The sequence below is a fragment of the Tenrec ecaudatus genome, chromosome 14 (genome assembly GCF_050624435.1).
Source record: "Tenrec ecaudatus isolate mTenEca1 chromosome 14, mTenEca1.hap1, whole genome shotgun sequence".
Classification (NCBI taxonomy): domain Eukaryota; kingdom Metazoa; phylum Chordata; class Mammalia; order Afrosoricida; family Tenrecidae; genus Tenrec; species Tenrec ecaudatus.
The window spans coordinates 21,249,705-21,270,948 of record NC_134543.1 but is presented as its reverse complement, the minus strand read 5'-3'; positions in this window follow the sequence as shown (position 1 = coordinate 21,270,948).

Sequence of the window (21,244 nt, the reverse complement as noted above, 5' to 3'; positions counted from 1 at the left end):
TGAGTGAGCAGAAAAAGATGAGGCTTCCTACTCCCATAAAGATTTACCATCTTGTAACCCACAGGGGCAGTCCCAGGGAGTCCTGACAGCCAGAACTGACTTGATGGTAGTAAGTTTGCTTAGTTTATAAGTGAGATCACAGAAAATTAATAGAATTTAACAACTACGCCGAGTACTTTCAGTGTGTCTAATTCTCCATTGGCACACACTGCAATCATTTTGATGCTATCATCCATATTTTGCTTTAAATAAATTGTATATGTTCTTTACCTTTTAAATCCAAAATAATAAGAACCTTCAGGTATTGGTATCAATTATTTCAGTAGAAATTTATGTCATTCATCTTTGTCATGAACATTAGTTATAGTAAATATTTCAGACTTCATTTTTTATCTGGACTTGAACTCAATCTTCACCAAAATAATAACTTGTTTCATGACAAAGCAAGTCATTTTATTTTTACTCTTTTGTTTTGTTTGTTTCAATTCTCCTTCCTCCACGAACACACCAGCGTTGTTGGACTTGGGCTTGCACTTGATTCCAGAGCCAGTACAAAAGTCACGTGTTCCTATGACACGGCCTTGCTGGATGCCACCCCCATGCTGAGACCACTGGAGATGTGCGTACGATAGCGACGTGTGCTGAAGCAGTGAGGCAGCCTCTATTAGAAAGTATAGTGGCTGAGGGCTAAAAGGCTTGCCGGGAATCAAGCTGCCATTGAAGGAGGTTTCAACCAAATCCATAGGGAAGAGACCCCGCAGCCTGGATCCAAAGATTGAAATCAACGAAATTCAAATCTGAAAGAAGACAGGGCATCAGAGATAAAATTGGGAACAACTGGTTTTCCGAAGGCTAGGGGTAATAGTGGAAGCCCCGAATCCACTTTTAGGGTTCCCACGGGTACGTGCCTGCTGAATTCCTCTGTCCAGAATTGAGCAATGTGAGTAGTCTTGCTGACAGAACATTATAAAGTGGATTACGGAGAATGCAGTTAGGTTAAAATGCAAAACCTTATCATTCGATTGCCCTTTCGATCCATTCTAAAGTTTTTTCAGTTGTTAAAAAATTGTATCATTTCTTTTTGAATGAGGTTTTCCTAGGTTTTGTCTAGTCATTGTTGATAATTTCCTAGGGGCATGGCAAGGGAGGCTGGGGGGAAGTGGAGAGTTATTTGCAATTCTCAATCCAGTTACTGTCTCTATAGATCCTATCTTTGGATTCATATTACAGAAAATCATACCAAATACCAACAGGAAGCAAACAGATAAACAAACTCAACAACAATGACTAGTGGGAAGGAACAAGATATAAATTGCTATGAACATAAAAATGAAATGATAAATTATATATATGCCCTATTAAGTAATATATGGACTACACTGCTTTTCTAGAAACATTCATTATCTCAGTATTTGAAATTCAAGTAGTGATACTTGAAGCAACTTTTATCATCACAGGTAATTCCCATCACATGGTTATCCTATAAGTAAAGTTATATGCTGATACTTTAAACCTTTTTAAACATTCAAAGTAATACACAGAGCTGCTTTAAAAATCTGTTGCTTAAATTTTTTTGCATGATTTGATAACTGTATAGACATAAGCGAAAGGGATATTCTCTCCCACTTTATTCAGAGATTTTTGGGGGAGGAATGAAAAAAGAAAAACAAAATTTTTCTTCACTTCCACAATACCACCCCCACCCCACCCCTTTCCTCTTCCTTGCTTTCTTTCTTCCCCTTTCCCCCTCCTTCTTTTCATATAGAGCCACTGATTACTAGTAAACCAAAATTTACCTGGTGATCTATACTAATAAACTGAAGTTTATCTGGGGATCTATTTTCTCTAAATCATTCTCATTTTTAATGTAAATTACATCTACCAGAGAGTTTTAGCAAACAAGTATTCCTAAACCACTTACTACAGGACTCTTACCTTTAGAGCTGGAAAGTAACACTTACTTCCTATCAGACTCTTTGCTCTCCTCTCTCTACACAGGAAAAACCACACATCATGCAATTAGTCCCCGAATACTTCAGGTTGCTGAGTGTTGGGTTTGGGGGTGTTTTTTTTTAAATTTTTCGTAAGGTAATTGGGAAGTGCTTTTAAGACAAGTTAGTTTCACTTTTCGACTGTCATCAAGATGGATTATAGTTGACTGCATTGTAGGCGTTGAAATAAAATCTAATATATTTGCGATTAAGACAATAGTGTGCATACTTTTAAATTGCATCAAGTGGGGCCTATTATTTAAGATTCGTTGCTACTGTCATTGTCCCAACATCCTACATTATTCAAAGCAGCTATCAATTCCACTAGTCAGTCTCTCCTCTATTGTCAGGATGTAAATCAAGGTTTGTGTTGCTTTGAGTAAATGCATCAACCATTAGGAAAATGGGTCTGAAAATATTAAATGATCAAAGGAGTGATTTTTGAAATAAAATTAATAAAAATATGACTACATCTCTTGAAAATTGGAATTAATTTTGTTGTCTAGAAGAACAATGTATCTCTGCATTCCCAGTAAAATAGAGTAGTTGGTCCTCAATGACCTAGTACTTAGTAGATGCTCAATACACATTTTGAATGAGTGATTTCATGAATGAATGAGTCCTTCAAAGAAATGTATGTTTAATATTGTGAATAACTTGATCTGCAAAGATTCCACTGGGTGGTTTAGGAAATATAAAATAAACATGCATCAATCCAAATTACTTGATACTTGGTAATGAGTCATATTCCTGTCAGCTTATGCACTTGAGAACTGGCAATGCCTTACTTTGCTGAGTGGAGTGAAGTATTGACACAATTGTTATATGAATATATTTTCTAATATCTTGCTGCTTGTGTGCTCTCATAAGCACATATCCAGCTATCTTAAAAAACAAAAGAAAAATTACTTATTTGATTAACTCATTATTAGATTTTTTTGTCACTGAGAATTATGAGGTCGACCCAAGTCATAAGTTACTAATAAAACCTAAACACGTTCCCAGAGATATTCCTTAGGTCAGCATCAAATAAGGATATTCACCAAAAACTTTGGTCTCCATTATCATAGAAGTGATTTCATCAAACCATGTTGCTGTTCGGAGTCAGGGAGTCATTTTGACACCTACGGTCCTATGTGACAGATTATAAGTGACAATCTTTGTGGTTGATTGTGAAAAAAATATGTGAGTAGAAGGGTCATCTTCCTTTCTACGGAGCCTACTACTTGTACTTCCTCTCAGTGGTCGGTTCTGCCTGTCTGTGGTCCTTGCTATTTTCTTCGTCAGTACCGTTAGTCAAACGTACCAATTCTTCTCCAGTTTTCTTTATCATTGACCAACTTTCACATGAATATTAGGTGATTAAAAACACCATGGCGCACCTTAGTTTGAAGAGTGACATTCTTCACTCTTTAACACTTTAAATAGATCAAACCAATGCAATACATAGCATGATTTCTTGACTACTACTTCCATAAACAGTGACTGTGGATCAAAGTATAATGGAATCCTTTAAGCCATCAATTTAATTTTCTTCATTCATGATGCTGTTTTCAACTGGTATTTTTGTGGGGATAGTTGTTTTCTTGACATTAAGTTGTGACCCCTATAGAGAGCTATAGTCCTTGAGTTCATTACGTGCTTCAGTGCTTCTTGCCTGTCTGTACGTAAGGTTGCATCATGTATGCATTGCAGGTTGTTAATGAGCCTTGAGCCAAATAAATACATTTTGCTTCACTACACTCAGTTTCTAGAAATACTTTCATTTCATTTATATATATATAAGTATTGTGAAAGGATACAACTCTGACACACACATTTTCTTATAACAAACCATGTAAGGGTTAATGTACTTTTTGACCTTTGGTTATAAAAAATAGTACAATACTGGGCTGTTGGCTGAAAGGTTGTAGGTTTGAGTATACACACAGCCTTCCCTGGAGAAGGATATCGTGTGTGAAACTGATACGTTTCAGCAAAAAGAAGAAGGCTTCAGTGTGGTGGACTGACTCAGTGGCTACAACAATGTACTCAAACATGCGTAGCACTGCTACCAATGGGCGCCAAGTCAACAAGGCCAAATAAAAACAATAATATTCCTCAGTCTCATCGAACAGTGACATATATAACTCCTTTTGGATATTCGTGTTTGTATGATTAGAATTATACAAACAAACAAAAACTCAGTGCCATTGAGTCGATTCTGACTCATAGTAGATTTGTTCCTGTGAGCTTTCAATGTGTAAATCATTACAGGAGCAGAACGTTGTATCTTTCTGCTGTGGAGTGGCTGGTGGGTTGGAACTGCTGACTACGTGATTCGTCACTTAATGTGTAATCCACTATGCTACCAAGTATCATACCGGATTATTTTATGCCCCGTATTGCTCTGGACTCTCATTCTTCTGTTCATCCTCTTAAGCAGGGATTGAGACAAGAACAGTGCAAAATAAATATAAGCATCCATGACAGATGGTAATTTACTAGTCAGATAAGGCTAGGATATGTTCGCTTACTCTAGGTTATCCAGATATTTGCTCATCTATTGACAACCTTTCATCTTACATAAAAATAACATGTAAAATAGAAAGGGACACTTAGTAACTTTAATTTTTACTGAAAAATGGTTGACAATTGAGTCAAAGATAAATATTTGGAGAGCAGAACTAACATGAGTTTTCATTAAAAATGAATATGAATAATTGCTAGGTAGTTTCATGTCACAGGAGTGTATTGGAAAAATTGAATAAGTAATAAAAGTATGAAAGCTATTTTCTATACTCATAAAGACACACTATTTTATAATCCTTGTATTCTATTGCAAATGATAAGGCCAGTAAAAATAAACGTACAAAAAACTCCCTTATATAAGAATAAGTTAAATGTGTTTTCTAAATCATAGAAATCTTTGCTAAACAGAAATATCAAACTGTTACGCAGCTTAGCCTAGGGAATTGGCAAGTCCATTTACGCATGCCCAGGAGAGCCAGCATAGGACAAGGCTGGATTTTCCCACTGGTGGACTCAGATGGGCCTTACACCTGGAGCAGCCCACTTGGTCCAGGTGATTGCAATTCAGCCAATGGGATCGACCTGGGGTCGTTCACTAAGCCTTTCCTGGGAACCCTTGAAAAGGCAGGGACCAGAAGGGAGAGGGGCTGATCTGGTCATCTTCGCAGGAGAAGAGAGATCTTTGCGTGACCCTGAGCAGTCTGTGCCAGGCCGCATGGTCAAAAGAATCCTATGGGTGCCGCGTGAAACCTGAAGCTTCTTTTAACTCTCATTAAATTCACTTGGATCAAGAGCCCAGCTTCGGCGTGAAATATTTCTCGCCCGGAGCCAAGGACCGAGGCTGAAATCTAGTCCCACAGAGATAGACCTTTCAAAACTATGAAACTGTTTTTTCTCTGCACATGCATCGTGTAAGTCGGAATTCAAATCATGTTCCTTGGATTCTGGAAACAAGAGGAAGCCTGATGGAAGAGGACAAGAGCTGCTAGGGGGATGGGATGAAGCTCACAGCCTCGCTAGCACACCATAAAAAAGCAGGCACACTGTAGTGACACTCCCCCCCAAAATGTTCCCCAGTATAACTTTCTCACCAATGTAATTTCTCATCAAGTGTCCTAAATCTGCATAACAAGCTTCAGTAATCATCCTGCTTTCTTTACAAAAACCTATCAAGATAACACCCTTTGGAATCTCAAGTCCCAGTTACCATCCATCTGACCTTCTGCCTTGCATTTAACTGGCCCAGCAGAACTCCTCTGACATCACACTTTTGAATGCACCTTGTTCTGGAAGGTACTTAGACGAGAGAACTTGTCTGCAGCCACTGACCACATGGACCATTTTAAACCATTTATTTCAAATGCACTCATGCATGAGTGAATTGGAACTCCAATAGCAATATATTTTTTATTTACCCTCATATAATATCTACTGTTGAAAAGCAAAACCCTTATAGCTCTGTATATAGTACAGTGGGTGCATATGCATAAAATTATGAGCACATGTAAGGTCAAATATTTTAATAGGTAAATTCAATGAAATTATATATTTGATAGATTTTAAAAGGTGTTTTCAAAAATAGGGCATGGACAGTTTTCACCTCAGCCCTTAAACATCTATGATAAGAGAGTATAGGTTCGCTCCATTTGAAATTCATTCAAAAATTGAAATTAGTTTGATAATATAGCATTTTATGTTGAACTTTCCTATCTGTATTCATGATGGTATGGAATCCTACCCTGGGCACAGTCTGGGTACAGAATGGCAATTATACACAATTATTAGTGTACCCAGAGACCTTAGTATTGACCTAAAGGTAACTGCTATGGAAACTTGAAAGGTCTCATGATTAACGTGAATTTCTATATTTGCTGCTGTTGTCAAGTGCAATAGTGTCTGTCTGACTCATCGTATCCCATGCATAGTAGTATACAACACTGCTCCCTCACAATTCTGTGCCATCCTCAGTTGCTCTGTCAATCCAGCTTGCCCAAAGCCTTCCTCTTTTTACTGCCCTCCTACTTTACCAAACACGGTGCCCTCTTGCAGGGACCCGTCTCTTCTGACAACATGTCCGCAGTATGTCAGATCTTTGGAAGTCTCACCGTGTTGGCCATCTTTGCTCCAAGGAGCACTTTGACTATCGTTCTTTCAAGACTGATTGGTTTCTTCTTTTGGCTATCCATGATAATAATTCTCCAGAAATGGACAGCCCATTCCTCCTTTGTAAACTTTTCTTAGTTTGGAAGCTCTGTGGAAATGTGTTCTCTTTGGGTGATCCTGCTGGCATTTAAAGTGACATAGTTTCCAGCATCTCGGGAGCACAAGTCACCAAGGTACAAGCTGACAGGGAAGTGGTGGCCAGCTTCAGTAATGCATGTTAAGGATTGATGGATGATGGTGATGATGATGATGATGATGATGATAGATAGATAAGACCATCTTTTTCATTGTGCAATAGTCTGTCACATTTTAAACCCTTAGAAAGGTTCACACAAGATGAGCTCTAAATTCACCCATGGAATTCTTTCCTGAGTTACTGTTGAAGGCCATGGACTCAGAAGGAGAGCAGTTCATCTACTGAACAGAGGAAACAGAACCTAAAGACTAGCTTCAGAAGGAAAATTTACGTAACAAACCAGAGAAGCCACTGCACAGAAAAGGAACTCTTCAATTTTCATAGGAGTCATGCCTACTCTTTGGGTAAATACTAGGGCCTCTGGGTATAGTTATGATTGTGCATAATTTCCATTCTGACCCAGAGTGAGCCCAGAGTTGGATTCAAATCCATCATGAATGTAGATAGAAAAGTCCAACATAAATGTTATGTTAAAAAGGAAATTTCAAACAGGGTAGAAAATATAGAACACCAGAAACAAATGACCTTTTCTCCCAGGAAGTTCAAGATCTGCAGTTCAAATCCACCAGCTGCTCTGAGGAAGAAAGGTATAGTTGTCAGTTCCTATAAAGATTTACAACATTGGAGAACTGAAGTAGTTCTACTTGGTCCTCTAGGTTTGGTATGAATTATAATTGATGTGATGGCAGTAGATTTCAGAAGAATAAAAGAAATAAACAAACAAACCAAAATTAAACCCAGTGCCATCCAGCCACTCCTTAGCCATGATGAACCTGCATATGATTTGCAAGACCATAAAACTTTATGGAGACAGATAACTCTCTTCTTCCTGCATGCTGTTGGTGGGTTTGAATGGAGACTTTATGTTGATTAGTCCATGCCCAATGCACCATATCACCAGTGCTTCTTTTTAATAGAATAAAGGAGAACAATTATCATTATGATAAGGTCATCTCACCAGATGTAAAAAATAAAGCACTTGGTGAAATTGTGTCTGTATTGCTGATTAAAACTTTTAACATACCAGGAATATAAAGATACTGCTTTCGTCAGAAAATGTGAACTTACAAAACATCTACAATTAGAACATTAGTCCAAGGTAGAAGAAGCAATGCTTTATCCTTCAGGTGTCAGAGAAGATCAGGATGCTTTGAATTGCTTTATTGAGCATTATCTGGCAGTCTTATCTCATGAAATAAGGAAGAAAAGGTTGCTAGAGAATTTTTAGAAAGAAGATGAAATGGAAGCTATCAAATCTATAAAGGAAGCAGAAAAACTGTACCTTTGAGAGAAGATTATATGAGTGTGTTCATATTCTTAAAAAAATAAGGATCATTAGAGTGGAACAGAAAGAAAATAAAGAAGAATCTAGGATTTAAAATTAATAATAGATACAATATCATGAGTCTATATCAGCAACAGACTAGCTGAAAGAGAATTTTCTTTTTTTTTTAAAGAGAATTTTCAAATACCGTTTCTAATAGCTAGAAAAACACAAAATATTTAGTTAGCAATTCATTTAACAAAATATGCAATGTATATAATGAAGCAAAAAGGATAGAAAATGTTAAACTGTAAATATATAAAGAGTTATCCTCTGCTCTTGGATTGAGAGACTTAATACTTTTAGGATACTTACTCTTACCACATTGTTTTTTTTTTTTGTTCTAAGTTATTCCAATTGAACCGTCTGCATTTTTAAAGAAGTTTAGCAAGGTTGTTCTAAAAAGTTTTATTGATCTTCTTAGGTTCTAGGACACCTGAAACAATCTTGAGGAAATACAAGGTTGGAGGATTTTTTTAAGGACTTTCTGTAAAAAATATATTAACTAAAAAGTATGCTATTGGGATAAGACTAGATAAATAAATAAAATGGAAAAATTTATTATGCCCTGATGAATTTACAGCACAATTGAGTTTTCAAAAATGTGCTGTTATGTACTTGTTATGTTCCCCAAGATATTAGTTGGAAACTTAACTTCAACTTTTACTTTGCCTTGATAAAAGTTTCCATGATTGTACATATTTTAAAAACTAAGGATCTTTGAGGGGTGGTTAGTAGAAAAACAAGCAAGAATACAGAATTTAAGATGAATAATAATACAATATGTCTCTATATCAGAAACAAACTAGTGGAAATGAAAACGTTACCATTTCTAGTAGCTAGAGAAACATAAAATACTTAGCAATACATTTAGCAAAATACGCACAGTGTATCATGCAAGCCACCAAGCAATGAGGAGAAAACACTTTAAACCTAAATAAATGAATGGATTGAGACATACACTATACTCTGAGTAATCCCTACTTGCATTAGAGTTTACTTTTTATGTTAACAAGATCATATTTACATCAAATATTAGAAAAGTCATAAAGTTTCTAGACCTTTCATATATTTTTAAAACAAACAAACCAACAAAAAATGTCATAGCCAAGGAGTTGATTCTGACTCATAGTGACCCTATATGGAGTTTCCGAAATGAAGCCAAGCCAATTCCATCTTCTTTTCAAGGAACAGCTAGTGAATTAGATGTGCCAACTTTGGGTTAGTAGTCTAACACATAACTAAAAGCACCACTTGGTCATCCTTCTATATACATTGTTTAAGAGATGCAATATAGTATACTCACTTCAGAGAAATATAGGACAGTTTCTGATCATAAAGTATAAACTGACATACAATTTATCTGTCAACTAGCAATTTCATTTCTGGGAATTAGCTCCCTAAATAAAAGCACATATACACAAAAGGACTGAGAGTATAATTATGTATGCAACATATTTAAAGTAGTTTTCTTAATAAGAGTTAAAAATTAGTAGAAGGAGAATAAATTGTGATGAACTCATACAATGTAACAGTATTCAGTAGTAAAAATGAACTTTTTCACATAATAAAACAAATGGCTCTCAAAACCAGTATTGCATAAAAACCATACACAACAAAATACATGGCTCCATTTTAATGATGTTCCTGGAACAGCAAATATAACCTATTACGGTGATGGAAATCAGAACTGTTGTCGTCTAGGGGACATGTAGGACTGCACTAGGCAAGGGACCTGGACCTGTAGGGGACTGATGGGAGGGGTCTACATCTTAGTAGGCAAGTGGATGTTAAAGATACATGTATACATGCATCAAAATAGATGCAAAAACACTACAAAATAATTGCACATAAGTTATATGTTAAGGTTCTGAATGATAAATATGATAAGAAAAGACAAATATTGTGCGCTTACTACACCTTTATTAAAATGCTTTTTTCTTTTAAATTTCAGTTTCATAGTATTTGAAACTATTTGAATTTGTGTGTCTAGCATTTTCTGTTTTCAGGTTATTCCTACATTCCAAACAAAATCTGTGAGTGACATCTCTCTCTTCTGTCACTGAAATGCTGTTCACTGACAAATTGGAGAGGAAGCCCTTTGGTTTGGTGTGAGAAAATGCCATGGTGTCTGTTACTGTGTCCTGTGTTTGAGTTGAGGAGACTCTTGTCCCCGCCCCTGGCCCCGCCCCTACGTGTGAGTCAGCAAGCATCACAGCAACCTCTCCCATACCAGTGGGAAGGCGACAGCTTCAGGATGGCTGCTCAGCTCTGGGACTTCTGTTCCTGTTCTGACTAAAGATGGTGATGTTCTCTTAACGTTTCCCTATCTCTATATTTTGCACTTCTGGTTTTCTGTACTATCAGATTATAAGCTGGAATGCATAGAAGCCAAAAAAGACAATACCAAATTCAAGAAATTATCTGTTGGGCTGTCCTTCAAGCCCTCACCCCTTTTCTAGTCCACCTACTCCCACTCATCTTTCAGATTGTTCCGATTCCTTCCATATTTCTTATGCTCTGCCCAAGTCTTTCATTCTTGGCAGGGAGAGATTTGGTGGATCATACTTTGCCAATGTTTATCAGAACAAATTTCTTCCTTTTAATAGTTAAGGAGCTCTGGTGGCATAATAGGCTAGGTGCTGGGCTTCTAACGGCAAAGTCAGCAGTTCAAACACACTAACCTCTCTATGGGAGGAAGAAAAGGATATCTGTTTTTGTAAAGATTGACAGTCTCAGTTCGACTTTGTCCTATATGGTCATTGTGAGTCAGAATTGACTCAGTGGCAGTGCATTTTAATAGTTAAAAATAAATAATCCTAGTGTAAATTATTGGATTTTTTCTCTTCTTTTTGAATTGTTATATTACTCTAATGAAAGCAACTATTTAATATGTCATATCAAGAAGCTTATAATGGAAAATATGTATTATATCCCCACCTTCCACACGGATTGCAGAAATCTTTGTTGATGTCTCACCTAATCCTTTCACTGACAAGAAAACCTTCAGCAGTTTGAAAAGCTGTAAAGTAAAGTAGGATGCATGGAACCGATAGGGGGTTATAGATTTGGAGAAATAAATTATTTGCTGGCATTAGGTATTCTCCAATGAGTTCTGACTCATATCGGCTCCCTACACAACCTAATGGGACACAACCACACCCTGCACCATCCTCCCTGATGTTATGTTTGAGCCCATTGTTCCAGCCACCATGTGAATCTGTCTCCTAAAGGGACTTCCTCTCTTTCGTTGTTCCTGCATTTGACCAAGCATGGCCCACTTCTCCAGGGATTGGCCTCTCCTTTTAACTTGTCCAGAGGAGGTTAGTTGAAATCTTTCCACCTTGTCTGTCAGGAGCCTTCTGGCGGTACTCTCTTCCAAGACAGGTCTGTGAGTGCATTTGGAAGTCCATGGTATTTCAATATTCTTCACCAAGACCACAGTTCAAAGAAATCCATTTTTCTTTTGACTTCTTTATTCAATGTCTAACTTTCACATGGAGGGGTTGACATATCAATATATGTATATAAAAATCAATACATGTATAAAAATAATAGTAAATGCAAGGTGGAAATTTTGTGACTAAGAATACTATAATTAATTACTAAAGTTAACTTAGTAAGCTTCTTAAAAATAAAGAAGTAGTAGAAAAATTAGGTTCTAAAGGCAACTACTTTGATAGGAAAATTCCTCATTAGATGCTCAATTTCTCATCTCCCTTCAGATAGAGTGTTCATTATTCTTATTACGTGTGCTTAATTAGCATTAATCAATGGTCATGAAGAGGATTGCAGGCATAAAATAAATAGATAGTGTATATTAAAGATCATGACAGTATGTTTGCCATGCATACTGGATTATCAAACAGTAATCAGTTGGGGTTATCTTTTGAATCATGCCCATTCTGTATAAGAATGTGCTTTAATTCCAAGTATCTCCACTAATTAACTCAATTAACTTTTTGATACTTTCCAGAAGATTGTCTACAGAGTGATTAATTAAAATGTGACATCAGTAGCTTTTAATGTTAACATAATTAATTAAGAATAAAGAAGTTTTTATAATGTGAGCAGGAATTTAAAATAACAGAGGAACTTTTGTGAAATATTAAAGCCTCTGGCATTAATACAAGTTGTTTAGTTCAAATAGTTGCTCTTGTATTTAATGTAGTTTTAATGTTGTTTAATGTTGTTTTTTGTTTTCCTTTAAACTTGATCAAAGCGATGTATCCAGGCTTTATCTATAAAATGTCAACAAATGGCTGCCCATTTCGATGTATTACTATGATAATTAAATTAAATACATTGATTTATTAAAAAAGAAGCTAATAGGTGGAAAATCAATTCCTGACACAGCAAAATGCTATTGAGCGTTTGCTGTCTTTCATAGTTACGATGTTCGCTTTTAGGTGTCAGCTGGACGAGGCTCTGCTGAGTCAGGGATTGTCTGGTTGTGATCAAGGTCTCATTGCACATGATTAGATCATCTGATTTGGGGTAGAGCAGATGATCCTCCATAATGTAATGCCATTCACTGTGAACTCCAGTACATTTAACTATGCCGATGAAGAGCCTAATTATCACCAAACACAGTTGATAGGTTGTACAGAAAAGAGATCTACATCAGCGTCGGATCCTTTTGTCATTCAGTCTGTATGCTGAACAAATAATCAAAGACTTACAGGCTAGACTCTATGAAGAAGATCACATCATCAACAGTGAAGGAAAACTTATTATGCACCTGCAATATACAGATGACACTACATTGCATGCTAAAAGTAAAGAGTATGTGAAACACTGACTGATGAAGATCAAAGACTATAGTCTTCAACATGGACTTTACTTCAAAGTAAAGGAAATAAAATCCTCATCACCAGACCAATAAGCAACATCATGATAAATAATGAAAAGATTGAATTGTCAAGAATTTCACTTTACTTGGATTCACAATCAATGCCAATCAAAGAAGCACTCAAAAATCCAATTAAAATTTTACATTAGCCACATCTCCTGCAAAGGACTTGTTAAAAATGTTAAAAAGCAAAGTAAGGTGTACTTGACATAAGTCATGGTATTTTCAATTGCCTCATGATATGTTTAATTGGCAGCAAAAGTTGAAGAATGGATCAGAAAGACTGAAGATGAATTGAAGCACTAGGCCAACAAATGATCCTTGAAATAACTACAAGATTTTCTTTCTTGTGTTTTGCTTTGTACTTTGTCAGTGGTTTGTTGTGGTTCATTTGTTGTATATTGTTGCTTGGTTTTGTTCTATCTTGTTTGTGTGCATTTTATTATCTTTGCAGGTCTGTCTAAATAAGAGACTGGATGAACAATCAGGAGGAGAAAACAACAGGACCGACAGATCTGGGGGCACATGGGATAGGGAAAGGTGAGGGGAAAGGAAGTGGTGTTAACAAACCTAGGGACAAGGGAACAAGTGTTCCAAATTGGTGGTGAGGGGGGAGTGGCAGGCCTGGTAGGGCATGATCAAGGGTAATGTAACCAAGAGGAATTGCTGAAACTCAGGTGGGGACCGAGCATGATAGTGGGACAGGAGGAAAGTAAAGGGATAGAGGAAAGAGCTGGGAGGCAAAGGGCATTTAGACAGATCTAGATAAAGACATGTACATATGCAAATATATTTATATATGAGGATGGGGAAATAGATCTGCGTGCCCATATTTATAGGTTTAGTATTAATGTAGTAGAAGGACATTGGGCCTCCACTCAAGTACTCCCTCAATGCAAGAATACTTTCTTCTATTAAATGGGCATTCTATGATGCTCACCTTCCGGACACAACCATTGAAGACAAAGTGGGTACATGAGCAAATATGGGTGAAAAAAGCTGATGGTGCCCAGCTATCAAAAGATATAGTGTCTGGGGTCTTAAAGGCTTGAAGGTAAACAAGCGGCCATCTAGCTCAGATGCAACAAAGCCCACAGGGAATAAGCACACCAGTTTGTGCAATCACAAGGTGTTGAAGGGATCAGGTATCAGGCATTATCAGAATAAAAAATCTTACCATAGTGAATGAGAGGGGGGGATGCAGAATGAAGAACCAAAGCCCATTTGTCAGTCACTGGAGATCCCTTTGCATAGGGGTCTAGGGGAGGAGATGAGCCAGTCAAGGTGTGATGTAGCAACAATGAAAAATACAACTTTCCTCTAGTTCCTAAATGCTCCCCACCCCACCGCCATCATGATCTGAATTCTACCTTGCAAGTCTGGCTAGACCAGAGGATGTATACTACTACAGATAGCAATTGGAAACACAGGGCATCCAGAGCAGATGATTCCTTTAGGACCAGTGTTGTGAGTGGCGATACTGGGAGGGTAGAGGGAGAGTGGGTTGGAAAGAGGGACCCAATTACAAGGATTTACATGTGACCTCCTTCCAGGGGGATAGACAGCAGAAAAGTGCATGAAGGGAGACGTTGGACAGTGCAAGATATGAAAAATAATAATTTATAAATTATCAAGGGCTCATGAAGGAGGGGGGAGCAGGGTGAGAGGGGGGAAAATGAGGACCTGGTACAGGGGGCTTAAATGAAGAGCAAATGTTTTGAGAATGATGAGGGCAGTGACTGTACAGATGTGCTTTACACAATTGATGTATGTGTGGATGGTGATAAGAGTTGTATGAGCCCCGAAGAAAATGATTTAAAAATAGAAAACAAAGAACATAAAAATAAATAAATAAAATGATATTTGTGAAGAACATGGCACATCTCGAGAATGAAACTATCTGTCTTGGAAGTTTCAACAGAATGCTCCTTAAAACTGGATGGCCAGACTTCATCTCCTAAGCACTTGATGGTCCTCTGTTAAGATGAGTTGACTCGGTGGTTACCATAGGATCAGTCAACGAAACTAATGTAAGATAGAGCACAACGAAGTAGCATTTTGCTCTGTTTTTTTATCGCTCAATTCTCATTGCCATCAATTCAATTCAGACTTCCAGTGAACCTATAGGCCAGAGTAGAACCATACCTTTGGCCTTCTGTATCTTTATAGGAGCAGACTAGACAGCCTCATCGGTGCTGTTCATAAATCAGTGTCAGCTGAGTGACCCCACAACAGCACCAACACAGTGCACGGCCGGGTAAAGAACATCTGGGTCGTACTTCCTTCAAGACAGATTTGTTCTTTCTGGAGGAAGTCCATGGAATAGTCAATATTCTTCACCAATACCATAATTCAAATGCTGACCACAAGATCGTCAGTTGAAACCCACCAGCTGCTTCCAGGGAGAAAGACGAGGCTCTCTGCTCATGTAAATTTTACTGGTTCAAAAACCCTGGACAGGATCGTTATGGGCTAGAATCAACTTGATGGCAGTGAATTTAGATTTTAGTATGCAATAATCATGATGATGGTGGAGGACTTTTCTGTTGCTCATGTGTTCATGTGTCACCCCTGATTAACAGCAGTTACAACAACAAAAAGCACTATCTTCAGTATGAAGGTATGTCAATTGTTGAATTGCCAATCAAAGGTAAACAATTAATGTAAAAATGTTGAAAAAATAATAGTATTTAAAAAGCAAAAAATAGTTATTGGATTAATGATCCTTCTTGGGTGAGCTAGTAAATGCAGGCTCCGTAAGTTTGTGCCTCACACTTTTTCCACACCAATCACCCTTCTACATCCCAATGGAGCCGTCTATTCTTTGCACAGACCTCTTCTCTGATAAAGAGAAAGTGTGACCTTTCCATTTATCCTCCAATGGTCGTTCCCATTTTCCAGTCATAATTAGTATCATTAAGCCATAAAGGAAGAAAGATTCCTCTTTACAGGATTCCACACCAAACCATGGATGAGTTATGCCTCTGCTTAACCTCAAGTAGCACTGACATTTAAAACATTGATCTCCTTAAGACACATGCATAAATCTCTAATGTTGGAGTTTCAGAGGAAATATTTTTGAGCAAAAGGTTTCTCCTGGAGCCAATAAAAGTGTTTCATTTGGATGAAAACCGCCATGATTCTTTTTAAAGATAGCACTGTGTTTGCAGTGGATAGTTACTTATGGACAGCTAATGTTCCTCTACTGTACTGCAATTTGTCTTCCTCACCTGTCCCCACTACCACATTCAGCCCAAGCCTTTTACAGAGGACCAGGCATGATTTGGGTTTGGGCTTGCATTCAAACTTTCATTCAGCAAAAACATATTGAGTATCCTCTGCATAATGGCTACATGTTTGCTGCTCACCATTATGTCATCAGTTCAAAGCCACAAGTTTCCTGTGGGAGAAATATGAGACCGTCTACTTCCAGGAAGATTGACAGTGTTTGAAACCCACTGGGGCAGTTATGCTCTATCCTATGAGACTGCAATAAGTTGGAATTAATCAATGGCAGTGTGTATGAATTTTGTTTTCATTTACTGAAATTATTCCTTCCTGTCATGTGGCTACAGGCTAACACTTTCTGGTCCTTTCAGTCACCGTTTAGCAACCACTTCTCAGAGAACTTTCTGAAAACATGTAAAGCAATTTAGCATTTTACCTGTGAATTCAAAATATATATTCTTTTAATAATATTTACTTCTTGAGCAACCACACCATCCTCACTTTAGTATGCCATCACATAGAAAAATATATTCAGACTGAATGGAGGGGAGGTATGACTAAAGAAATTAAGTATCCTGGGCACCATAATGGTTAACTGATCAGCTCCTGGCTCACTGGGGATTTTGGAGGAGAAAGTTGTGACAATCTGCTTTTCTGTTTTTTTAAATGACCTTTCGCTTTTTTTATGTTGTTGTTGTTCTTGATGTCATTCCAGTTCCTCTGTCACTAATGTTCATAAGTCTAATCTATTATTGATATGCTCTTGAAAGGCAGATAAGATCTTCTCAAGGTCATATTTGACTCAGACTTATTTTAATTTTCTTCAACTTCAATCTGAACTTCCTGTGGTACTTACATAATTTCATGCCAACTTGATAAATAAGGGTAGGGGTGGAGTCTCGCCTGTCAATCAGGTCACAGCCTGATGATGCCTCCTTGTGGGCCTGGTCTTCTCAGGAGGATTCTGGAAACTTCCTTCCTCTCTCTCTGCCTTCTTCTTCCTGGAGACAAGCCACACCAAGACTTTCTGAGACCTATGGGAGCACCCCTCTCTCTTCACCTTCCTGTTGTATTGCAGCCCTTGGAGAGCTGGGGGAGCCACTTGGAGTCCTGCGTCAGTGCTGAGATGCTTCCACTGCCATTGGATCCACAAGACTTTGCAGCCACCGGCCTTGCTTTTCCTGCATTTTGCATCATTGCATGTAACTGCATGAGTCTGAAGAGGGATCAATGTACTAGTATCAGACTTATGGGCTAAAATAGGATGTCTAGACTTGCTCTGGACTGAGCTGGGATGTTTATTTAGTATACAATTGCTCTTTGATATAAAGCTCTCTCTTATACACATATGCGTGTCTCTGGATTTGTTTCTTTAGTCAACCCAGTCTAACAGATTAAAATGAGTAATTGGCGGTTACAAATGCAGCCCTAGCCTAACTTTGACTGTCTATATGGACCTTTCTGTTGCCATTCTCACAGATATAAGTTTTTGATTCTGGTGTTTTCCACTTGGTGGAGTTCACATGTATATTTGACATCTATATCATTGAAAAAATAAAATGAAAGGTTTTGCTGCTGGACTTGCAAAATTCTATCACGTGATCTCCAAATTTGTTTCTATCACATAGGTCATATTTTCCAAATACCATTTCTTCTTATTTGTTTACAACTTTCATTTTCCAATCACCAATAATTTTCAATGTATTTTGATGCATGTTTAATCCTGCATACCTTGGTGGAATTCTCCAATTTCTTCATTAATAGCTTTACCGGATGATGCATAAATTTAGCTATTATTTGTATTAACAAGATTTATTCATATGCTTATAGAAGTTATTCTATCACAGACAAAATTGTACTTCAAGATAGATCTTGAAAATGACTAGAACACTAATCCTTTTCAATTTTTCCATTTCTGGCAAAGTAAACCACATGATTGTCTGAATCAAAATGGCCAATACTACTCCATTTAAGTTCACTAAAGCCTAGGATGCAAATATTTATGCTTTCCATTTCATTTTTGATTACTTCCAAATATCCTGGACTCATACTCTATATGTTCCATGTTCTGATTGTTAGCAGCTACTGTCAGCTGTTTTTCTCATTTTGAGTCTCATCCCCAACAGCAACTGAGGGTCCTAAAGGGTTTACCCCACCTACTTAATAATAGTAGCCTTTACAATAAGAAGGAGCCCTGGTGGTGTAATGACTATGTGTTGTTCTGCAATTTGCATGGTTAGCAGTTCAAACCCAACAGCAGGAAAAAGACTGGGCTTTTTATTCCTGTGAACAATTACAGTCACAGAAAACCACGGGGGATCGCCATTTGTCAGCATTGACTCAAAGGCAATGAGAGGTGCATTTTTTTTTTTTTACTGTATGAAGGCAACTCTTTCTCAGTCGTGCTTGAATACTTATTCCTACGACTTTCAGTGGTTAAACCCTACACAGTGGTTAGCTTCTTTCTTCTTCATAGCCTGTCTCTTAGTCTAGAAGCTCCACTGAAACCTGTTCACTTTAGGTGACCCTGCATTTTAATGCCAGTGACGCATCTCCCCTGCCTCACAGAAACATGCACACCACCATACTATGACAAAGAGACAAGCAAATGCAAGAATCATGGTATCACTTTACTATAGAGCTGGTCAAAAGTCAATCATTTCAAGGAAGGTATACGATCAAGAACAGATGATACTGAAGGAAGTAGTTCAAGTTTCCCTGGAAGCATTATTTTTTTAAAAGCTCCAGAAATTGATTGAATAGCCATTGAAATGTTTGCACAAGTTGCTGGAGCTCGGAAGCACTCACTTGGCTATGCCATGAACTTGAAGACAGTGAACTGGCCAACTGACTGGGAAAGTTCCATTTTTGTACCCTTTTGAGAGAAAGGTGACTTGGTAGAATGTGGAAATTATGTAATAATATTATTAATGTCACATACAAGTAAAATTTCATTTAAAAAATTTCAACAACTGTTTCAGCAGAACATAGAGAAGAAGCTTCCAGAAGTTCAGAATAGGACATGGATTAAAGGATATCATGATTGATTTCAAATGGATCTTGGCTCAAATTAATGTGCTATTTATCGACTGCACAAAGGCATTCAACTCTGGATTTAACAAACTATGGATAATATTGCAAACAAACAAAAATTCTAGAATATTTCATTGTGCTCAGTGTGAACCTATATATGGACCAAGAGACAACCCTTCAAACAGAACTAGGGGATGTCAAGTGGTGTAAAATCAAGGAAGGTGTTGGCCAGAGTCTTGTCCTTTCATTCTAAGTATTTAAAAATATGCTGAGCAAATAATCTGAGAAGCTGAACTATATGAATAAATATAAGGCATCAGGATAAGAGGAAGACTAATTAACAATCTGTGATAAGCGGACAGCACGACCTTGCTTACAGAAAGGGATGAGGGCCTGACATAAGTGTTGATGGAGATCAATGACTGCAGTCTTCAGTAAGGATTGCAAGAAAATATAAAAATATATAAATCTTCAAAACAGAACCAATGGAAAACACCATGGTAAACATAGAAAAGATTGAAGTTGTCAAGGATTTCATCTGATTTACATACACAATCAATATTCATTAAGTCAGCAGTCAAGACATGAACTTATATATTGCACTGGACAGATTTGTTGCACAATGTTTTTTTTTAAAGCACTAGAGGACAATGATGTTATTTACCTTGAGGTAGACGGGGGGTACTTTTCAATACCCTTTTGTCCATATACCAGTAAGATATTGAAGAAATAATTTATATATTTGAATTACAGTGCTGGTAAAGAGTATTGAAATTATCGTGGATTGTCAGAAGAATGAAAAAATCTATCTTGGAAGAAATACTGCCAGAATGATAGTTAAATGCAAGGATGAAAATCTTTCATCTTACTTACTTTGCACATGTTATTAGGAGAAACCATTCCCCAAAAATGATATCATACTTGGTAAAGAAGAAGGTCAGCGAAAGAAAGGTTGATAGTCCAGGATGTGAATTAGCATAAGGCTGCCCAAGTGGTCTGAGCCCTCACCGTTAGGAGACTGGCTCACATTGCACATCGGGGCCCTCTGAGCCAGAACCAATTTGATGACACCCAATAAGAACAGCAGGATAAAAGAACATGTTAATAACCCTATGTGTCAGATGCAGACAAAATGCCCTAAAATTTATATGAATTTCTAGTTCCAGTAACTAACCTGGTAGGGTTAATGAACATATGTCCTTTCTAAACATTCATTTGCTTTTTATGAGAAACTTTTCGATAATCTTTCTGGAACCAAACCGACTGTCATTGAGTCTACTTTTCCTCACACAGGACAGACGAGAACTGACCCCCAGGGTTTCTAAAGCTGGAAATGTTTACTAAGGAAGACTTCTGAATAGTGGCTGATAGGCTCAAAGTGATGGTCTTTTGGCTAGTACCCAGCACTTTAACCATTGGGCCACCTCAGGTTTTTAATCATCCATTATTTATAGTTCCAATAAAGAAGTAAGGGGGTTGTGAATGGATGTTTCTAGAGTTCACATAAACTATCTGAGCTATAAATTGGAGTCACCCAAGAGAAAAAAATTGAAGCAATGTTTAAATGATTATATATTCATGTAAATGAGGACTTGATATAATTGTCCACAGGGGAAGTGATAGTTGATTGCTAAAATTCTTACCTTCGTGTGAGTGTTCCAGATTCAATTCCTAGGCAAAGCAATGCATGAGCAGCCAGCTTCTATCTGTCAGGGGAGGCCTGTGTCTTTCTAAGGTACCAAAGAGGTGTCAGGGGAGCTTCAACCTAAAATGGAGAGCAGAGAAAGTTCCAAAAATTCACTTATGAATATTAGTCAATAAAATGCCTATTGCTCCCAAATGAATCATAGAGATGACACAGGATTGATCAATGTTTAGTGGAACTGTGCATAGTGTTGCAAAATATATTTGGGACTGACTCAATAGCAGTTAATAACAATAACACA